The sequence below is a fragment of the Diceros bicornis genome, chromosome X, assembly GCF_020826845.1.
Source record: "Diceros bicornis minor isolate mBicDic1 chromosome X, mDicBic1.mat.cur, whole genome shotgun sequence".
NCBI lineage: Eukaryota > Metazoa > Chordata > Mammalia > Perissodactyla > Rhinocerotidae > Diceros > Diceros bicornis.
Genome location: NC_080781.1, coordinates 89,412,034 through 89,432,472, shown reverse-complemented (window position 1 = coordinate 89,432,472; position 20,439 = coordinate 89,412,034).

The following is a 20,439-nucleotide window of genomic DNA, read 5'->3' as shown; positions in this document are numbered from 1 at the left end:
GAGATATTCCGTGTTTATGGGTAGAAAGACTAAATATTGTTAGAATTCCTGTTCTTTCCAAATTGATCTATAGATTCAACACAATCCAATCAAAGTCTCATCAAATTATTTTGTGAATACGGATATCGACAAATTGATTATAAAGTTTGTATGGAAAAGCAAAAGACCCTGATTAGCCAACACAATATTGAAGGGGAACAATCAAAGAGTGTTATAGTCTGAATGTTTGTCTCTCCAAAATTCACATGTTGGAATTCTAAAGCCCAATGTGATGGTGGCAAAAAGTGAGGCCTTTGGGAGGTGATTAGCTCATGAGGGTGGAGCCCTCATGAATGGCACTAGTGCTTTTACAAAAGAGATCACACAGAGCTCCTTAGCCCCTTCTACCATGTGAGGATAGAACAAGAAATCTGCAACCTCTAAGAGGGCCCTGTCTAGAACCTGACCATGCTGGCACCTTGATCTTGGACTTCTAGCATTCAGAACTGTGAGCGATAAAAGTTTGTTGTTTATAAACTACCCAGTCTATGGTATTTTGTTATAGCAGCCCAAACAGACTAAGACAGAAGGCTAACACTACTCAACTTCAAGGCTTATTATAAAGCCACAGTAATGAGTACAGTTTGATGTTGACAAAAGAGTAGACAAATAGATCAATGCAATAGAAAGCCGGAAAAAGATGCACCCAAATATGGTCAATTGATCTTTGACAAAGGAGCAAGTACAATTCAATGGAGAAAGGATAGCCTTTTATAACAAATGGTGTTAGAAGACTTGGGCATACTTATGCAAAAAAAAAAATCTAGACACAAACTTTGCACCTTTCACAAAAATTAACTCAAATTGTATCATAGACCTAACTATAAAATGCAAAACTACAAAACTGGACAATAACATAGGAGAAAAATCTAGGTGGCCTTGGATTTGGTGATGACTTTTTATTTTATTTTTTTTAATTTTTTTGTTTATTGCAGTAACATTGGTTTATAACATTGTAAAAATGGTGATGACTTTTTAGATATAACAACACAAGCATAATCCATGAAAGAAAGTACTGGATAAATTGGACTTCATTAAAAGTAAAAACTTTTACCCTATGAAAGACACCATTAAGAGAATGAAAATACAAGCCACAGACCAGGAGAAAATATTTGCCAAACAAGTATCTGATAAAGAACTGGTATCCAAAATACACATTAACTCTTAAGATGCAACAGTAAGAAAACAAATAACTCAATTTTAAAAATAGGCAAATTGTCTGAACAAATATTTCACCAAAGAAGATCTACAGATGGCAAAAAAGTATATGATAAGATGCTCAACATTTTATCTCTTTAGGGAATTGCAAATTAAAACAATGAGATACTCCTACACACCTACTCAAATGACTAAAATCCAAAACACTGACACCAAATATTGGCAAGGTTGTGGAGCAACAGGAATTCTCGTTCATAGCTGGTGGGAGTGCAAAATCGTATCAGCCACTTAGAAGACAACTTGGCAGTTTCTTGCAAAATTAAACATTCTCTTAGCATATGATCCAGCAATCATTCTCCTTGATATTTATTCAACAAGTTGGAAACATGACCACATAAAAACCTGCGTACACATGTTTATAGCAGCTTTACTAAAATTGCCCAAACTTAGAAGCAACCATGATTTCCTTCAACAGGTGAATGGATAAACAATTTGTGCTTTATCCATACAATGGAATATTATTCAGCAATAAAGATAAATGAGCTATTAAGCCACAAAAAGACATGAAGGAAACTTGAATGCATATTGCTAAGTGAAAGAAGTGAATCTGAAAAGGTTTCGTACTGTATGATTCCAACTATATGGTGTTCTGGAACAGGCAAAACTATAAATACAGCAGAAAGATCAGTGGTTGCCAGAGGTTTAGGAGGAAGGAGAGAGGAATGAATAGGTGGAGGACAGGGGATTTTTAAGGCAGTGAAAATATGCTGTATGATACTGTAATGGCGGATACATGATATCATACTTTTGTCCAAATCCATTGAATGTACAAAACAAAAAGTGAAACAATGTAAACTATGGACTGTATTTAACAATAATGTATCAATACTAAGCCATCAATTGTAACAAATGTGCCACACTAATGCAAGATGTTAGTAATTGGAGAAACTGGGGGTGGGGAGGAGAGAGTGGCACACAGGAGCTCTCTGTACTTTATGCTCAATTTGTTTTGTAAACCTAAAACTACTCTAAAAAATAAATTAAAAATACATATTTCTTTATTTTTTAGCTTCTTTAGAGGGTTAGCTATGATTTATGCTAAAATTTTGGAGAGAGTTTTTTTTTTTTCTGATTTTGAGTTCTAGTTTTGAGTTCACAAACTACTTTAATCCTGATGTTTATACTTCATCAGTCTCTTGGTTTAGCTGTTTACAGTCTTCCTTCAGCCAACATGGCAAATCTTGGCAATCTTGAAATCCAAGTGAAAGCTTTCTAATAATCAATAGTGTTTTGCCCTTTCTGTTTATTTTGCTCTGTTTGCATATTTTAAATGCAGCTACACTACTGTTCTCTCCACCTCTAGCTTTGTATTTTATGTCACTCAATATGAACTATAATGGACAAAAAGGAAAATAATTGGTATATCTGTCCACTTTTCCTTTCTCAGTTTATTCATTCTGTCTCAGATAATCATTACTTAATATTTAAAGCCCTTGCAGGATTCACTTGGTTATGATTCACTTTTTTTCTTTCAACTAACAAGACTGTGATAAAAAATGACATGCTTTGGACTATGGCATGGAATTTGAAAGGCTTTGTTGATCTTTGAAGGCTATTCTAGATCTTTCTTCAAATGATCTTAGTAACCTTGGACAAAAAGCTTTTACTTTGTTTCTAACCTTCTGGAAAATACAAGAGTGTCTGCTTCATAGCCTTTCTATCTGTAATGCTCCTTAAACTAAAGCCTGTAGAGATAGGAATAGTCTTAAGTAACTTGTAATCTTGCTATAGTCTTAGTTTTATTGTGTTTTCTGCAGTATAGATAGGTCTTTATATTATCCTTACTATATGCTGGTGTCTCATCTATCTGTTTTTTTCCCTGCTTCTTTCCAAAATCAATTTGAGGTGTGGCGTTAATCTTAAGAGCCTGACAGAGGCTCTTGTGAGTTTATCTCACTTTGATCAGACTCCAGAGCAGACCATTGTGAACTTACACAAAAGGTGCTGCTGCTTGTGATTAAATTTTTTAAAATGATTTGCTATCCTAGGATTAACTAAACAAGGAAAGGGGAAATGTGCTTTTAAAACATGATTGTCCCACAGATTCTAGAGCCTGAGTCAAACTCATATCTACAGGGACCATGGAGGTTTTGGTTATCCAGATATACGACAATTATGAGTGGTGAGACTGTGACAAATTAAGTCACATGTCCCATGTAAAGGTGGCGGCTACTACTCAGTCCAAGTTGATTGTTGCCATGAGTCTCAGTATTATCACATCTTTTTATTTTTTTCAAAGATGTAGGAGATGCAATTTTTAAACTTAAAATCATAATTTTTTGAATGTTTAAAATTTATTTTACAAATATTTGGGTCAAACAAAATATGCCTGTGTGCCAGATTCTGGCCATGAGCTAATTCAAAATTTTAATCTACTTTCAGAATATTCTCCCAATTGAAGTAGGAGTGTAATTGAGGCCTATACAGTCACGTAGATTACCAGGAAAGAGTTACATAGAGGTGAGCACTAATTTCTCTATCTTACCATAGCTTTGTCTTTGGAAGAACTTTCATAAAGAAGAAAAAGAGCCTGAATTAAACAATAATGGATTTTTTTAACATAAATAAATATCTAAAAGAAATTACATGTTCATATAAAATACAATCGGTACATAATATGTAAGAATAGAAACGAAAAGATTTTCCCCACCCTGAGCCTCTAGTCCCACCCCCAAGTCATTATCAAGTCTCTTACATATCCTTTCAGAGATTTTATAAATAGATTCCTACAATGCATTCTGCTCTGCATCTTGTTATTTTCACTTAATCGCAATATTTATTGGCCATCTTCCATATCATAAAATATACATATACTTCCACTCAATTTAATGGTATTCCATTGTATGCCTGTACCATAAATATACTAAATCAGTCCTCTACTGATGTACATTAATTTTTGCCAGTCTTTTTAACAATTATAAATACAGTAGTGATGAAAATCCTTTTATGTATATGTAGGCAGACTTGTGTCTGCATTTATATAAGATAAATTCCTTACAGAGAGAAAGCATGTATTTTTAAAAAGATGCTTGTTGCCAAACTGCACTTCAAAATAGGTTACACCAATTTACATTCCCAGCAGCAGCAAATGAGTGGTATTTGTTCACACTCTCTCCAATACTAGAGAGTAATCTATTGGCCATGAACATTCAGAATGCCAGGTGCATCAATTGGTATGTCTCACATAGAGAATGAAGAGACTTGTCTAATCTAGTGAGTTGTTCAAATGAGATCGGTTAAAATAACTTCATTTATTTTAATCCTCTTTATGGCTTTGTGTCATGTGTTGAAAGTTTTTTCCCCACTCAGATTATTTAAGAATACAATCCATGTTTTCTAAAATAATAGATTTTTAAGCAACTATTTTTAAGCATCTGTAATGAAATAATTAAATTTTTTTTATTGATGTTTTAATAGTTTTTAATATTGTGAAATTTTGGGTTGTACATTTTTGTTTGTCCATCACCATATATATGTCTCCCTTCACCCCTTGTGCCCACCCCCACCGCCATAGCCCCTGGAAACCACAATACAGTTTTCTCTGTCTATGTGTTGGTTTATATTCCACATGTGAGTGAGATCATACAGTGTTTGTCTTTCTCCTTCTGGCTTACTTCACTTAACATAATACCCTCGAGGCCCATCCATGTTGTTGCAAATGGGACGATTTTGTCTTTTTTTTATGGCTGAGTAGTATTCTATTGTATATATATACCACATCTTCTTGATCTAATCGTCAGTCGAGGGACACTTAGGTTGCTTCCACCTCTCAGCTATGGTGAATAATGCTGCAATGAACATAGGGGTGCATAAGCCTCTTTGGATTATTGATTTCAGGTTTGTTGGATAGATTCCCAGTAGTGGGATGGCTGGATCATAGGGCATCTTTATTTTTAATTCTTCGAGGAGTCTCCATACCGTTTTCCATAGAGGCTGCACCAGTTTGCATACCCACCAGCTGTGTATGAGCGTTCCTGTTTCTCCACATCCTCTCCAACATTTGTTGTTTTTTGTCTTGGTGATTATAGCCATTCTAACGGGTGTGAGGTGATATCTTAGTGTTGTTTTGATTTGCATTTCCCTGATGATTAATGATGTTGAACATCTTTTCATGTGCCTATTGGCCATCTGTATATCTTCTTTGGAGAAGTGTCTGTTCATGAAATAATTAAATTTTAACTCAACTCTGAGTCAAATAGAATAATCTTGGATAATCTCAGTGGAAGAAGTCACATGTATAAATCTTCACAGACTTGTATATATCCTAATTCAATGCCTGCTGAATAAAATTAAAAGTCAAATGGGAAACTGTAGGAATATTTTTCCAAAACAGCAACTAAGAATTTATATAATTGTCATATGAAGATGTTTTAACAACATTCTAATAAAATAGGCAAAGAACAATTTCCAGAAGAAATATAGCTGACAATAAACATAAAAAAAATATGTTCATTCAGGGGTTGGCCGGGTGCGTAGCAGTTAAGTGTGTGCACTCCGCTGCGGTGGCCTGGGTTTCGGATCCTGGGCACGCACCAACGCACCGCTTGTCAAGCCATGCTGTGGCAGTGTCTCATATAAAGTGGAGGAAGATGGGCATGGATGTTAGCTCAGGGCCAGTCTTCCTCAGCAAAAAGAGAAGGATTGGCGACAGATGTTAGCTCAGGGCTAATCTTCCTCACAAAACAAAAAAAGTTAAAAAAAATGTTCATTCAAATCAATAATTTTAACAACTCAAATTTACCATGTTTACTATACAATTCTTAAAGTGAAAATAATTGCTATTGTTCAGTGCTGCTAAAGATGTAATGAGATGAGATCATAAATTGGTATGTTAAGCTTCAAGCCTTTTCAGTATCCAGATTTAACCTGAATTTCCCTAGGCCCCAAAAGCCAATTGGAATAAACAAATTCACCCTTAGCATCATGACTCAAATTATCTTGCTTTTAGGTTCTTATCTATTCAGATTGATACTCTAGTTCACTGCATAATCTGTCTCTCCTCCACAAGTATTTCTGAGAGAGTTCCAAAGGCAGTGTTCCTTATGTGTTCAATAATGAGAACATATCTTATGCACATTCCTTCTCTTCTACCAGATTTCCACTGGAAATCCACCATATTCATCCAGGATTCAATGTACGAGGTAAGTAACCAACATCTTCAAAGAATGTTCTGTTTTGGGGAGTGCTACATTCATGCTCAAGAAACAGATTCCAGAACCCAGCAAGAATCAAAACAATTGAATTTAGATAACTATTAGAAAATCATCCCAGACGATGGATCCCCTCCTTCTGCCATTATCCCTCGTTATGATAAGCAGATAAAGTTGAAAAGGGATTACCAGAAAGAAGGTGAAATGTATGTTAGACGATACAGACTTTGACCCTGGGAGTCAAGGAGAGTTTTCCATGAAGTACAATTGACCATCCTGGTTTGGTTTTATATACACATATCTAACTGTACTGTGTAAACTGGTTTAATTTTGCTCTTGCTAACAATAAACACAGAAATAACCATATTTAGGTAAAAACCAACAGCTGTAGGATAATAAAGCCCACATCACCTTCTTACAGGAACATCAGGCTTACTCCTTAATGCAATTTCAGCAAAACTGTCAAGATGAGTATTGGGGGAGACAGTGAGGAGATCAAAGATAGGATTTAATATATGCAAATATCCACAGAAAATTATCAGACATAGAAAAATATATTTAGAAATTAAATTCATAGGTTTCTAAGGTTTTCTGTTTGATTGGTTAGTTTGTTGATTTTTTTTTAACTAACTCTTCTTTCTTGGTATAGTATAATAGATACAGATGTTAATATTTCCATCAGTGAAACCAAACAAATGCATACTTAAGACATATCATTTTCTCTGAAACTAAGTGATCCAATAATTATTAGGTATGAGAAAAATAACTCTAATTTTGAGTGATTTCTCCCCCTTACCCAAATCTGTTTGAAACTGGAATTAAAATATAGGAGTTTTAGCACTCTAAAACTATTTAAATTATTATATTTAGCATTTTCTTCTCCATATCTGTGCCAGATTGAACTATCCTTGAAGAAGAATATGCAAAGTTAAAAAAAGAAACCTTAAAAGTAATCCTTCTTTGTAGACAAAATGCAAAGTACATTAGAAGATTATCTGGAATTCAGTAGTTCTGGCATTTTCTTAAGATTAGATAGCATGCTTTAAAAACAATAATTATAGTCCAAATGATTGCTCATTGAGTCTCTCTAATGCAAGTTGCCAGAGTTATAAACAAGAACCAAAACTATCATGTGCTTAACAGTGCAAAACTAACTGTTGAAAAGCAACTGATTTATATAAAGTTATGCAGCACAAGAGGTAAGGTAGTGCCTATCTTACCGATGTTGTGAAAATAATAACTGAAATCCAACCAATTACATTACTAATGGCTGGAAAAGCACAATGTCTAATTTGCTCTAAGAAAGCCCTAATTGTCTTGATCCATATTTAGCAACAGTAAGGAGATACAGGTTTTTGCACATCACCAAAAGGAACTGATCAAAAGAAAAGGTTTAAATATTTGGTGGAGGTCAAAATTTGGTGGCATGCTTTGATTTTTCTACAAATGAAGTACACAAACTAGAAAAGCAATATCTAATAATAAGCTTTCTAAGTTTGAGATTTTTTTTCTTGAGTTTCTGAGAACTGTGTAACATGAAGTATCAGTCTTTCACTACTCTGCTGGGTTATCAGATGTATCTAATATATTGGACCTAGATATGCTTGGTTCTATTGTTAAAATAGTTCTGTTCTATTTACATGCATCTTTTATACCCAAACTATTTTATACTATTCTGCATTCCTGTCTACACAAGTTAATGAATAGAGCGCACATCAATCATACAAAAGTTACTTCTTTATTCTTGTCTTGATATTTTTACTAGATATCTCCTAACTCAAAATGGCAGGATGTAGACTCTCTATATATTCTACAAGATAGGGAGAAAAAAACAGATCCACAGTAGTTAATACTGCAAGAGGGATGATGTTGCCCAGTAAATTGACATCATCGTGCTGCAAAATTGGAGACTTAATTTTTGTCAGGAAATAACTTCATATGGAAATAACTTCCCACCAAAAGAAGTTAGCAAAGGAACATTTCCATGTCTAAAATGTGAGTCAGAAAACACAGCCAGCAAAGAGAATGCAGGCAAGACAGGTAAGAGGGTAAAGAAAGCTGTGAAACAAATGACAGAAATATATGCAAGATTTGCACTTTGCATATTTAAAGGTACCACCTCTATCTTTAAGAGGATTTTTTCCCCTCTACTACAACAAATATTCATTGAATGTATGAAGCACTTAAGACATAAATTAGTAAGCTATGGTGTCTGCCTCAAGGATCTTACAGTCAAATGAGGGGAAACAATCAGAATCACATGGTTTCAATTAACATAAGTGCTAAGACAGATATCTGTATATGGTCTTATAGGAACACAAAAAAGGACATTTCTCCTTGGCCTGGCAGTTCAGGGAAAGCTTTCTGGAGTAGGTGATACCTTAGTTGAATCTTGAAAGATGAGTAAGAGTTAACCTGAAACTAAATATAGGAAGATAGGAAGCACACTGAAAGATAGGAAGCACAGTTACAGGGAGAGGAAGGAGTATGAGTTAAGGAAAGGAGGTGAAAAACAGTATAGCATGTTGGAAAACTATAAGCAGTCTGATATTAGATCATCAAAGGTAAGACAGGGAAGAGTGAGGGATGAGACGGGAGAAATACAGAATCAGATTTTGACCAAACTAGAGTGGCAAGCAAAGGATGTAAAACTTTATTTTGTAAGCCATGAAGAACCCCAGAAGTGTACTAAACCTGAAAGTAGTATGATCTGTTTTGTATTTACCTATATTCCTGTGAATGATGTGTGACGGATGGATTGGAGAGGAAGTAGGGAAAGTGGTTAGTAGGTTATCATAATAGTCCATAGGAGTAACAATTGAATTATGCTAATGAAAGTAGTGGTGAAAAGGATGAGAGGAATTTGAGATATACTGAGAAGGAAAATCAACCAGATTGGATATTAATTGGATGTCAAGAAGTCTAGGATGAACACAGGGTTTCTGATGTTGGTAACCAGGTGGATAATTATGCCATTTACAGTAGTCTAGAGTGCAGGAACAGGAGTAAGTGTAAGGAATTGTATGAGAATTTCCATTTTGGATATTTGGAATTTGAGGAACCCGTAACATATATCAAAGTATATGTGATGAACAGGAAATTGGTTATAAATATTTGAGATCAGGAGTGAGGTTAATGGTGGATAGATAGATTTAGGGATTATCCATTCAAATTCTCTTTAAAATCATGGAAGTAGATAAGATTGAGAGAGAAAAACATTGCTAAGTATGGATTCCTGGGCAAGTTCCATGGTTAAAGAACAGAGAAGAGAAACCCATGAAGGTGAGCAAGATGAAACAACTATAAAAGTACAAGAAGAAACAAGGAAATGGAGAGTTAATGAGAATAGAGGAGCAGAATATAAAATGCAAGAGAAGTCTAGAAAGACAATGGAAAATGTTCACTTGGGCAATATGGCAGTCATTGGAAAACTGGCAGTTTTTAGTAGGGTTGTTATTGAAGTGGAAGTCAGATTGCTGTGGGTTGAGACGTGATGGGAAGTGAGGATTTAAAGAGTGTGTATAGACTACTTTTAGAGAAGTTTGACTGAGAGAAAGAACAATAAGGCGATAGCTTTAGAGGATCATACAGGCTCACAAGAGGGTTACTTTAAAAATATTTTGAGGTGAAATTCACATAAAATAAAATTCACCAATTAAAATGAATGATTCAGTGGCATTTAGAACATTTACAATGTTGTACAACCACCACTTGTATCTAGTTCTAAAATATTTCCATCGTTCCAAAGTAAAACCCCTTAACCATTAAGTAGTTTTGCCCCATTCCTCTATCCCCCAGCCCTTGGTAACCACCAATCTGCATTCTCTCACTCTTGATTTATCTATTTTGTATGTTTAATATAAATGGAATGATACAACATGTGACCTTTTGTGCCCGGCTTCTTTCACTTAACAACATTTTCGAGATTCATCTACATTGTAGCACATATCAGTACTTCATTTTTCTGGGCAAATAATATTCTATTGTATGTATGTACCAAAATTTGTTTATCCATTCATCCATTAGTGAACATTTAGGCTATGTCCATCTTTTGTCTATTGTGAATAGTGCTGCCATGAACATGCATGTCATATACTTGTTTGAGTACTTATTTTTAATTCTTTAGGGTATATACCTAAAGATAGAATTTCAGGCTCATATGGTAATTCTATGTTTAAATTTTTGAAGAATTCCCAAACTGTTTTCCAAATTAAAAAGGAAGAAATAAGATTATTTCTGTTTGCAGTTGACATAATCTTTTATGTAGAAAACTGTAACAACTCCACAAAAAAACTGTTAGAACTCATAAACAAATTCAGTAAATTTTCAGGATATATATCAACATGCAAAATCAGTTGCATTTTAATACAGTAACATGAAACTCTTCAAAAAAGAAATTAAGAAAACAATTGAATTTACAATAGCATCAAAAAAAAAAAGAAAACTTAGGAATAAACTTAACCAAGAAGGTAAAAAACTCATATATTGAAAACTACAAAACATTGATGAAAGAAATTAAAGACACAAATAAATGGAAAGACAATCCATGTTCATGGATTGGAAGTCTTAATATTGCTGATATGCCCATACTACCCAAAATGATCTAAACATTCAGTGCAATCTGTATCATAATCCCAATAGCGATTTTTACAGAAATAGAAAGAACAATCCTAAAATTCATATGGAACCACAAAGGACCCCGAATAGCCAAAACAATCTTGATAAAGAACAACCAAGGTAGAAATATCACACCTCCTGAGTTCAAAATATATTTTAAAAAGCTACAGTAGTTTAAACAGTATGGTACTGGCATAAGGAAAGACCTATAGACCAACGGAACAGAATGGGAGTCCAGAAATAATACCACTTATACATAATCTAATGATCTTTGGCAAAGGTGTCAAAAATACACAATTGGAAAAAGATATTCTCTTCAAATGGTGCTGGAAAAACTGGATATCCACATGCAAAAGCATAAAACTGGACCCTTATCTTACACCATAAACAAAAGTCAACTCTAAATGGATTAAAGATTTAAATGTAAGACCTAAAACTAAAACTCCTAGAAGAAAACAGAGGGGCAAAGCTTCTTGAACTTGGTCTTGGCAATGATTTCTTGGATATGACATCAAAAGCACAGGAAGCTACAGGAACACAGACAAATCAGACTAAATAAACTAAAAATTTTCTTCACAGCAAAGGAAACAGAGTGAAATTGCAACCTATGTACTGGGAGAAAATATTTGCAAACTATATATCTGATATGTAGTTAATATCCAAAATATATAAGGAACTCATACAACTCAGTAGCAGAAATGCACATGACCCACTTTTAAAAATGGGCAAAGGATTTGAATAGATATTTCTCCAAAAAGACATAGCAAATTGCCAACAGGTACATGAAAAGGTGCTCAACATCACTAATCATCAAGGAAATGCAAATCAAAATGACAATGAGATATATCGCCTCACACTTGTTAGAATGGCTACTATTAAAAACAAAGAAGAAGAACATAGCAGTGCATATATCTTTTTGAATTAGTGTTCTCATTTTCTTCAGATAAATATCCAGAAGTGGAATTGCTGGATCATATGGTAGTTCTATTTTTGAGGAACCTCCATACTGTTTTCCATAGTGGCTGCACCAATTTACATTCCCACCAACAGTGCACGAGGATTCCCTTTTCTCCACATCCTCTCCAACGTTTGTTATTTCTTGTCTTTTTGATAATAAGGTGTGAGGTGATATCTCATTGTGGTTTTGATTTGGATTTCCCTGATGACTAACGATGTTGAGCATTTTTTCATGTGCCTCTTGGCCATCTGTATGTCTCCTTTGGAAATATGTCTATTCAGATGCTCTGCCCATTCTTAATTGGATTGTTTGGGGTTTTTTTGATATTGAATTGTAAGAGTTATTTATATATTTTGGATATTAATCCCTTATTGGATATATGATTTGCAAATATCTTCTCCCATTCAGTAGGTTGTCTTTTTGTTTTGTTGATGGTTTCCTTCACTGTGCAAAAGCTTTTAGTTTGATAAATATTTTCAAAGATGTGGAGAAAAGAGATCCCTTGAAAACTGTTGGTGAGAATGTATAGTGGTGCCATCACTATGGAAAACAGTATGGAAGTTCCTCAATAAATTAAAAGTAGAACCACCATATAATCCAGCAATCTCACTTTTGGGTTTATATCCAAAAAAGTTGAAATCAGGCTCTCTAAGAGATATCTGCACTCCCATGTTCAATGCAACATTATTTGCAATAGCCAAGAGGTGGAAACAAACTAAATGTCCATCAACAGAGGAATGGCTAAAAAAAAATGTAGTATAGACATACAACGAGATATTATTTAGCCTTTAAAAAAGAAGGAAATCCTGCCGTTTGTGACAACATGGATGAATCTGTAGGACATTATACTAAGTGAAATAAAAGCACAAAAGTTACATTATATCACTTATATGAAGAATCTAAAATAGTCAAACTCATAGAAACAGAGATTAGAATGGTGGTTTCCAGGAGCTGGGGGAGAGGGAAATGGTGAGGTACTAGTCAAAAGGTGCAAAGTTTCAGTTTTTACAAGATGAAGAAGTGCATGAGATCTACTGTACAACATAGCGCCTACAGTTAACAATACTGTATTGTATACTTAAAAATGTGCTGAGGGTAGATCTCGTATTAAGTATTCTTACAATAATAGTAATAATAATAAACCGGTTGGCTAGGCTGTTTACAAATCTACCTTAGTCTTCATTTCCTACTTGAGTTGAGCCTAGAGATCAGCCAGAGTTAAAAATTTAGGGTCTTCCTAGTGTTAGCGCTGCTTAAATAGCTATGATAGATATGTAGTCACAGGTTAGCATAAGTTAGCATAAGAGAAGCCATCTTGTAGAAGGGAACCATGTTGGAGCTATAAATAACCCTGATCCACAAGGCACCCCTTTGTTGAGTCTGCAATGCTTTAGTTTACACATAGCCTGGATAAGTCCACATCTGCTTGTGAGCAATATGCATGCTCTGCTACTTTTTCAGCCTTAGCCTACACATAAACCTCCCTATTGTGATAAGACAGTAACTTTTTGTTCTTTAAGTGTTCCCAGGAATGTAATGACCTTCAGAAAGGAGCCCCTATTCAGTATCCATCACCGGTGAAAAGAAAAAGGGATGATCTGGAGTCTCAAGGACTACAACACCAGATGGTCACATTCCGAAACCGCCCCTCCCCCCCCTTTCAGCCCATCTGCCCTATATAACTGTTTCAAAAGTTTGTAGTTTTAAGATGGTTCTTTATGGACACTAGTCCGCCATCTTCCCCCTTACTAGCAAGCTGTAATAATAATAAAAGACCCTTTCTCTCCTACCACCTTGCCTCTGGACTGTTGGCTTGTCTTGGTGGTGAGTAGAGGACCCCTATTTGGCAGTGACACTAGGTCTTTTTGTTTGAGTATGTGTCCTGCGCTGGAAATATATATGGCTTTCTAAGTTCCTTAGTATACAGAGACACTTTAGAATACCCTAATTTCCCAGAGAAATTCTCTCTCTAGCTTTTCTTCCAGTGCTTTAGGCAGTCCATTATCTCAACAGTAATCTTTGCCCCAGGTAGCTACTGGTCTTTAGTTCACCTTACGATGTTTTTGAGCAATGTATTTAAATAAAAAGGTTGCCACTCTTCAGCCCTGAATGAATTCTGAGTTAGGCAAAACATAGACGAGTGCCTTATGTCAGTCCTTCAGGTAGCCTCCTGACAGGTTAGAACAGGCAAACGCAATAAATTGTGAATAAGGTATCTTCTGCTTCCTTTGAAACCAGGGACCAGGGTTCTACACTGGGAACGTGTCTTCAAGACTATCTTTGAGCTCGGGACAGGGTGGGGCAAAAGCAAGTAAAAATGCCACAAAGATTTTGTCGGGTTGTGGTAAAATCCTCTTTCTTCCCTTCTTGTGTTCTTATGGCTGGACTAACAATAAAATTGACATGAGTAGATTAATGGGAGAAAAACCCAGTTTAATACATACGTATTGGAGATCATAAAGAAATGATGCTCGGAGAGCGAACAAAGTAGGCAATATATACATCTTTTACACAAAGAAACATAAATTTGTGAGGAATGACAGGACACAGAAACTTAGATTTGAGGTGTGTAGTTAGTGAGGATAGTTAGTGAAGAATTTAAGCACAATTTAGGCTTGAGATAGTAAACTTGCAAAGTTTGTGTATGCAGGCTTCTCATCCCTGAATACCCTAGCTCTGGTGATAAGGATGCAGGGAGAGCCCGTTTCACGTGGGAGATTTATTTCCTGCTTTCAGGGGAAACAGAGACAGGAGGGTCAGAATCCCCTTTTTGCTTCTCAAGTAACTTTAATTCAAAATAATAAATATGCTGTTGTGGGATATTTTGGGGTGGCCTTCCCTGGGCCCCAACACTTTCTAATCATTTTAAGTTGCCTATTTCTTCATTTAGCATTCTCTTGATTGCTGTAAACCTTTGTTTTCCAGAGTTCTGACAAAGTTGGTTCTGACAGTTTCTGCTTAAAAAAAGAAATTCTGTGGAGGGTCTGGAATTTGGAGCTGCCTACTCTGCCATTTTACTTATTTCACTCCCCATGAGAGAGTTTATTTTTAAATGGAAGAAAGTTAAGAATATTTTAAGGCTGAAGGAAAGAGTCAGTGGAGAGATAAAGATTGAATATATAAAAGAATAGAAGATAATTGATGGAGCAAGTTCCCTGAAGAGGTGAGAGCTAAAATGTGAAACGTTATTAGGCATAAAGAATTGCAGCTCTTCTGATTCACATGTGATTTTAGATAAATTTTTTTTAATTTATTGAAAGAATTAGACTGAGGCATGAAGAAGTATAAAGCATCGCTGGCCATATACTATCATTAATTTTTTTTTAAGAATTCTCAGGGGAAAGTTTAAAGATTTATGGGGATTGAGAATTCAATAAATGAGGTTTCTGAAGAGGCAAGAGTTTGAACTAAAAATTGAAGCAGCAATAGATTTTGTATAAAATAGTTAAAGTTTATTGAAATTCCGTTTTCTTCTGTAACAATGGCAAAAAATAAAACCAAAATTGGTTGCATTCAGATTTGGGAAGAGCGTACAATAAAAAGTACACTCATGAACTCTTTGTGGGGTGTACATATTTAGAAGTCAATTCAGCAGTTTCAATCCTAATTTAAAATTCATTCTCCCTTTGACTCAGCAATTATATTCTAGGAATCTCTATCCTTGCAAGTTTGCACAAGAATATGTGTATAAGGATGTTCATTCCAGTCTTGTTTGTAAGGCAACAATTCCAAGACTACTTAAATGTCCAGAAATATGTTAATAAGTGAAAAAATTACTCACAAACCAGATGTGTAATTAGATCCTACATACTGTAGTGTGTATGCCTCTGTGTATATGTTCACATAAGCACAAAAAGTCTGGAAGCATCCATGCCAAACCTTTGTCATTCAAAGAAGAGATGGAAGAGGAGTGCTTTCACTTCTTACTTTATACCTATCTGCATACTTTTATTTTTACAATGATCACAGATTACTTTGTAATTAAAAAATATATATATTTTATGATTGCAAATATAATTATCACAATGGAGAGGACAATATCTTTATGCTATTTATCACCAACCCCAAAGGGATATATGAATTGTCAAGCCTTCTGACAAGAAGTATAATACGGCAAGGTGCCTGACCCAAGCTTACATTCAGCAACTATTGCTAAAAACTAGACTTTTAAAAAAGCTATATGGGGGCTGGCCCGTGGTTTAGTGGTTAAGTGCACGCGCTCCACTGCTGGTGGCCTGGGTTCAGATCCCGGGCGTGCACCGACACACCGCTTCTCCAGCCACGCTGAGGTGGCGTCCCACATGCAGCAACTAGAAGGATGTGCCACTATGACATACAACTATCTACTGGGGCTTTGGGGGTAAAAAAGGAGGAGGATTGGCAATAGATGTTATCTCAGAGCCGGTCTTCCTCAGCAAAAAGAGGAGGATTAACATGGATGTTAGCTCAGGGCTGATCTTCCTCACAAAAAAAAAAAAAAAAAAAGCTATTTGGTTTCTATTTGGTGAGAAGCAAATTTATCTGTTTCTTTTTTTGTTTCTTTTTCTTTCTCTGTTTATTTCTTTTTTCCCCCCAAAACCAGAATGAAGGGATAAAGCTTATTTGGTATGTAAAAAGTTCTTTTTCAAAATATCTCAGTATTTTCATACCACTTCAGAACAGTTTGTCACTTTCTTAAATAAATATTCTGTGTGCCTGGCCTGTGATTTTCCTTCAGCTGTGTTAACACATGACCTCTGACACTAAGCTTACAAGTCATGCCATCTTCTGTTTCTGGTAGTTTTCTCACATATACTCTAGGAGTGTGTGGTTTCTTTAATAAATAAAACATATAATTCAGAAATCATTTATATCTGTATGATTTTGCTCCCTGTATTCTGTTTTAAAACTCACCACACCTACATTGTTCTAGAAATCATTGATTTCTGTCAGTAGATGATGATTCCCTGAGCATTTTCCTGGTAACGTCTTACGGATGATGTCTTCCTATACCCAACTAATCTGGTTTTCTGAAGCAGGTCTTCTGCTGAATAGACCAATTAAAGAAGCTTATATCACTTTCTGCAGTAATGGGAGAAGTTTCTTTTTTTAACTTCTCTAAATTTCTTTAAGTATGATTTACAGATCAAATTATTTCTCTTCCCTGGATTTCTTGTTGCCATTCTCAGTCAGTATACATTACACAAGGTACAAATCATCCCCAGTTCCCATTTCATTTGTGCAGTTTCTGGCAATGAAGGACCAAGTTGATTTCAGAGCTTTAGACATTGAAATTAGTTGAAGATTTGAAGCATGTTTTGTTCCCAAAATCTTAAATTACTCCTCAGTTTTGATTAAAATCTGCAATAGTTACAATGAAAATGAAGCAACTGAACTTAAAAATGCACCAATTGCCACTCTGTCCAAGAAACTGGACCTCTTTTACTCAAATATTATCATTTTAATGTATTTGTACATATATATCTTGAATTTACAAATAGTTTCAGAAGCACATTCTATGAATAGACAAATGCACACTTATTCCAGAAAGTATGTACAATTTATGTGCACATAAAAAATCACCACACAATACTTACTTCAGGAATCTGTACTTTGAAAATAGAGTTCTAGCTTCAGGCAATGTCATAGATGAATGCCCTGCAAATTATTCTATAGTAAAATTGGGAAATGTCAAAATGAGAATATGATGTTTGATATTATAAAAATAACCATGAAATCCCTACAAATGCTACACCACACCTATATTTCTTTGGGGTAGGCATCCTTGACTTATAATTTATATATAAGCCTAGGCTTATTCTTGTCAGAGCTCAAATATTATTAGATTGTTCCAATATGACTTTTGCCATGCAAATTGTTAAGGCGATATTATAACCAAAAATTACATAAAGCCACCAGAGTACAGGGTATTACTATTAGACGACTATAAAAATGCACATGTACTCAGCTCAGAAGCCATTTATAACTATGTTTTCCCAGCTATAATATGCTACAAATTTTCCTTTTTTGACCAAGTTGAGTGAATAGGCATGCACTATAAAGACTACACCTTTGGGCCGCCCTGTGGCTTAGCGGTTAAGTGCACATGCTCTGCTACTGGCGGCCCGGGTTCGGATCCCGGGCACACCGACACACCGCTTCTCCAGCCATGCTGAGGTGGCGTCCCACATACAGCAACTAGAAGGATGTGCAACTATGACATACAACTATCTACTGGGGCTTTGGGGGAAAAAAAGGAGGAGGATTGGCAATAGATGTTAGCTCAGAGCTGGTCTTCCTCAGCAAAAAGAGGAGGATTAGCATGGATGTTAGCTCAGGGCTGATCTTCCTCACAAAAAAAAAAAAAAAAGACTACACCTTTTACAAGAGATACACTTTTAATATTTAGGAATTAGATTTCTGTATAAAGATTATGGATGGTAATCATGTTATCAGCTCTTGGTGTGTCATCTCCCAAGTTCTATTAAATTACTCAATAAAAGACAAGAACTAGCAAAAGCATTGAAAACCAAGGATATGGAACAATTCAGTCACTTGCCGGGGTATGGGGAGAATTCCCACTAATTCCTATACAAGTGGAACTAGACAGACAAACATATAGGTAGTATAAATTAGTCCACCACTGAAGAAAAACAGCACAGGCAGCAAAAGTGTAGTCATGAATAGGCTTGGCCCCTCCTATATCACTTGCCCATAGGTTTGTACCAGCCATCTATTCAGACAGCTCCTGCAGCAGCCAGAACTTCTTCATCTCACAAGCCCAAAGGTGATTCTCTCTTGCTATCCAATTGGAAAGAACAATTCTCAGTATACAACACAGAGATGAGGGTCAGAGACGCAGAGCACACTAGCTTTTCTACATACTGGATATAGTCAAAGAAGAATGACATACTGCCTAGGATATAAATTGCTCTCCTCATAGGAAACAAACAGCAAACAAACAAGTAAATAAAAAATCTGTACAGTGAAGGCAGGATAGTCTTTGCCTCAGTTCAATAGAATTCTGCCTTTTGGTAGTCTACTGCTCTGCCACTCACTAGCTACATGACCTTGAGCAAATTCTTTAACCCTTCTGAGCCTCAGTTTCACCTTTACAGTGGATATCAAATGATTCCCAGTCTTATGTGAATAATAAGAAATATATATTAAAGTGTCGAACATAGAATTTGGCTCATATTAAGTGCCTAAATAATTATTATTTTTCCCTCTTGTGACATATATTAACCATATTTGCAGCATTGCTGTGTACATAGTATATGTTGGACCTACATTCCTAGAACTGTGATCTAATAATCTTATTTCCAGGAATCTAGTTTAAAGGAATAATAAGATTTTGGAAACTCTTAACTCATATAAATGCTTCCTGCAATGTTGTTCAGAACAGTAAAAGGGTAAATATTTTAAATGTGCAAAAATAGACAAATACAATGAAATATAACAAGGCCATTAAAAATATGATTATGAGGGGGGCCGGCCCCGCGGCTTAGCAGTTAAGTGGGCACACTCCACTACTGGTGGCCCGGGTTCGGAACCCTGGGTGCGCACTGACGCACCGCTTGTCTGGCCATGCTGAGGCGGCGTCCCACATACAACAACTAGAAGGGTATGCAACTATGACGTACAACTATCTACTGGGGCTTTGGGGAGAAAAAGGGAAAAAAAAATATGATTATGAGAAGTTTTCAGCAGCATGGGAAAATGTTAAATTTATAATATTGCTTGGAAAGTAAGATAAATACTTTATATAAGTAAAAAGTACATTATAAACTACTGGAAAGAAAATAGTAAAATGCTAATATTTTCTTTGAGTGATAGGAAGTAGGGTAATTGTATTTAGATAAAATACTTTCCTGTGGTGTTCAAATTATCTATAAGAAATACATATATAACTTTTATAATTAAAACATTATTAAAAACAAATACAGGAGAGTACAAACTATTTGTCTCAGATAGATAGTGTGATTTTACCTGAATGTTACTCTAGACACCTACATTAGTTTGCTGGGGCTGCCATAAGAAAGCACCATAGACGAGGTGGCCTAAACAACAAATTTATTTTCTCACAGTCCTGGAGGCTAGAAGTCTGAGCTCAAGGTGTTGCCAAGGTTTGTTTCTTCTGAGGCCTCTTTCCTTGGCTTGTAGATGGTTGTCTTTTCCCTGTGTCTTCACATGGTCTTCTCTCTGTATGTGTACATGTCTGTGTCCTAATTTCCTCTTCTTATAAGGACACCATTTGCATTGGATTAAGGCCCCCCTAATGGTCTCATTTGAACTTCGTTACCTCTTTAAAGATCTTATCTCCAAATACAATCACATTCTGGGGAACTGCGAGTTAACACTTCAACATATGCATGTGGAGGGACATGGTTCAGCCCATAACAACACCACTTAGTAGATTATTTTTAATCACTTATGTGAACTAACTTCCAATTTCATAAAGAAGTCAATTATCATGAG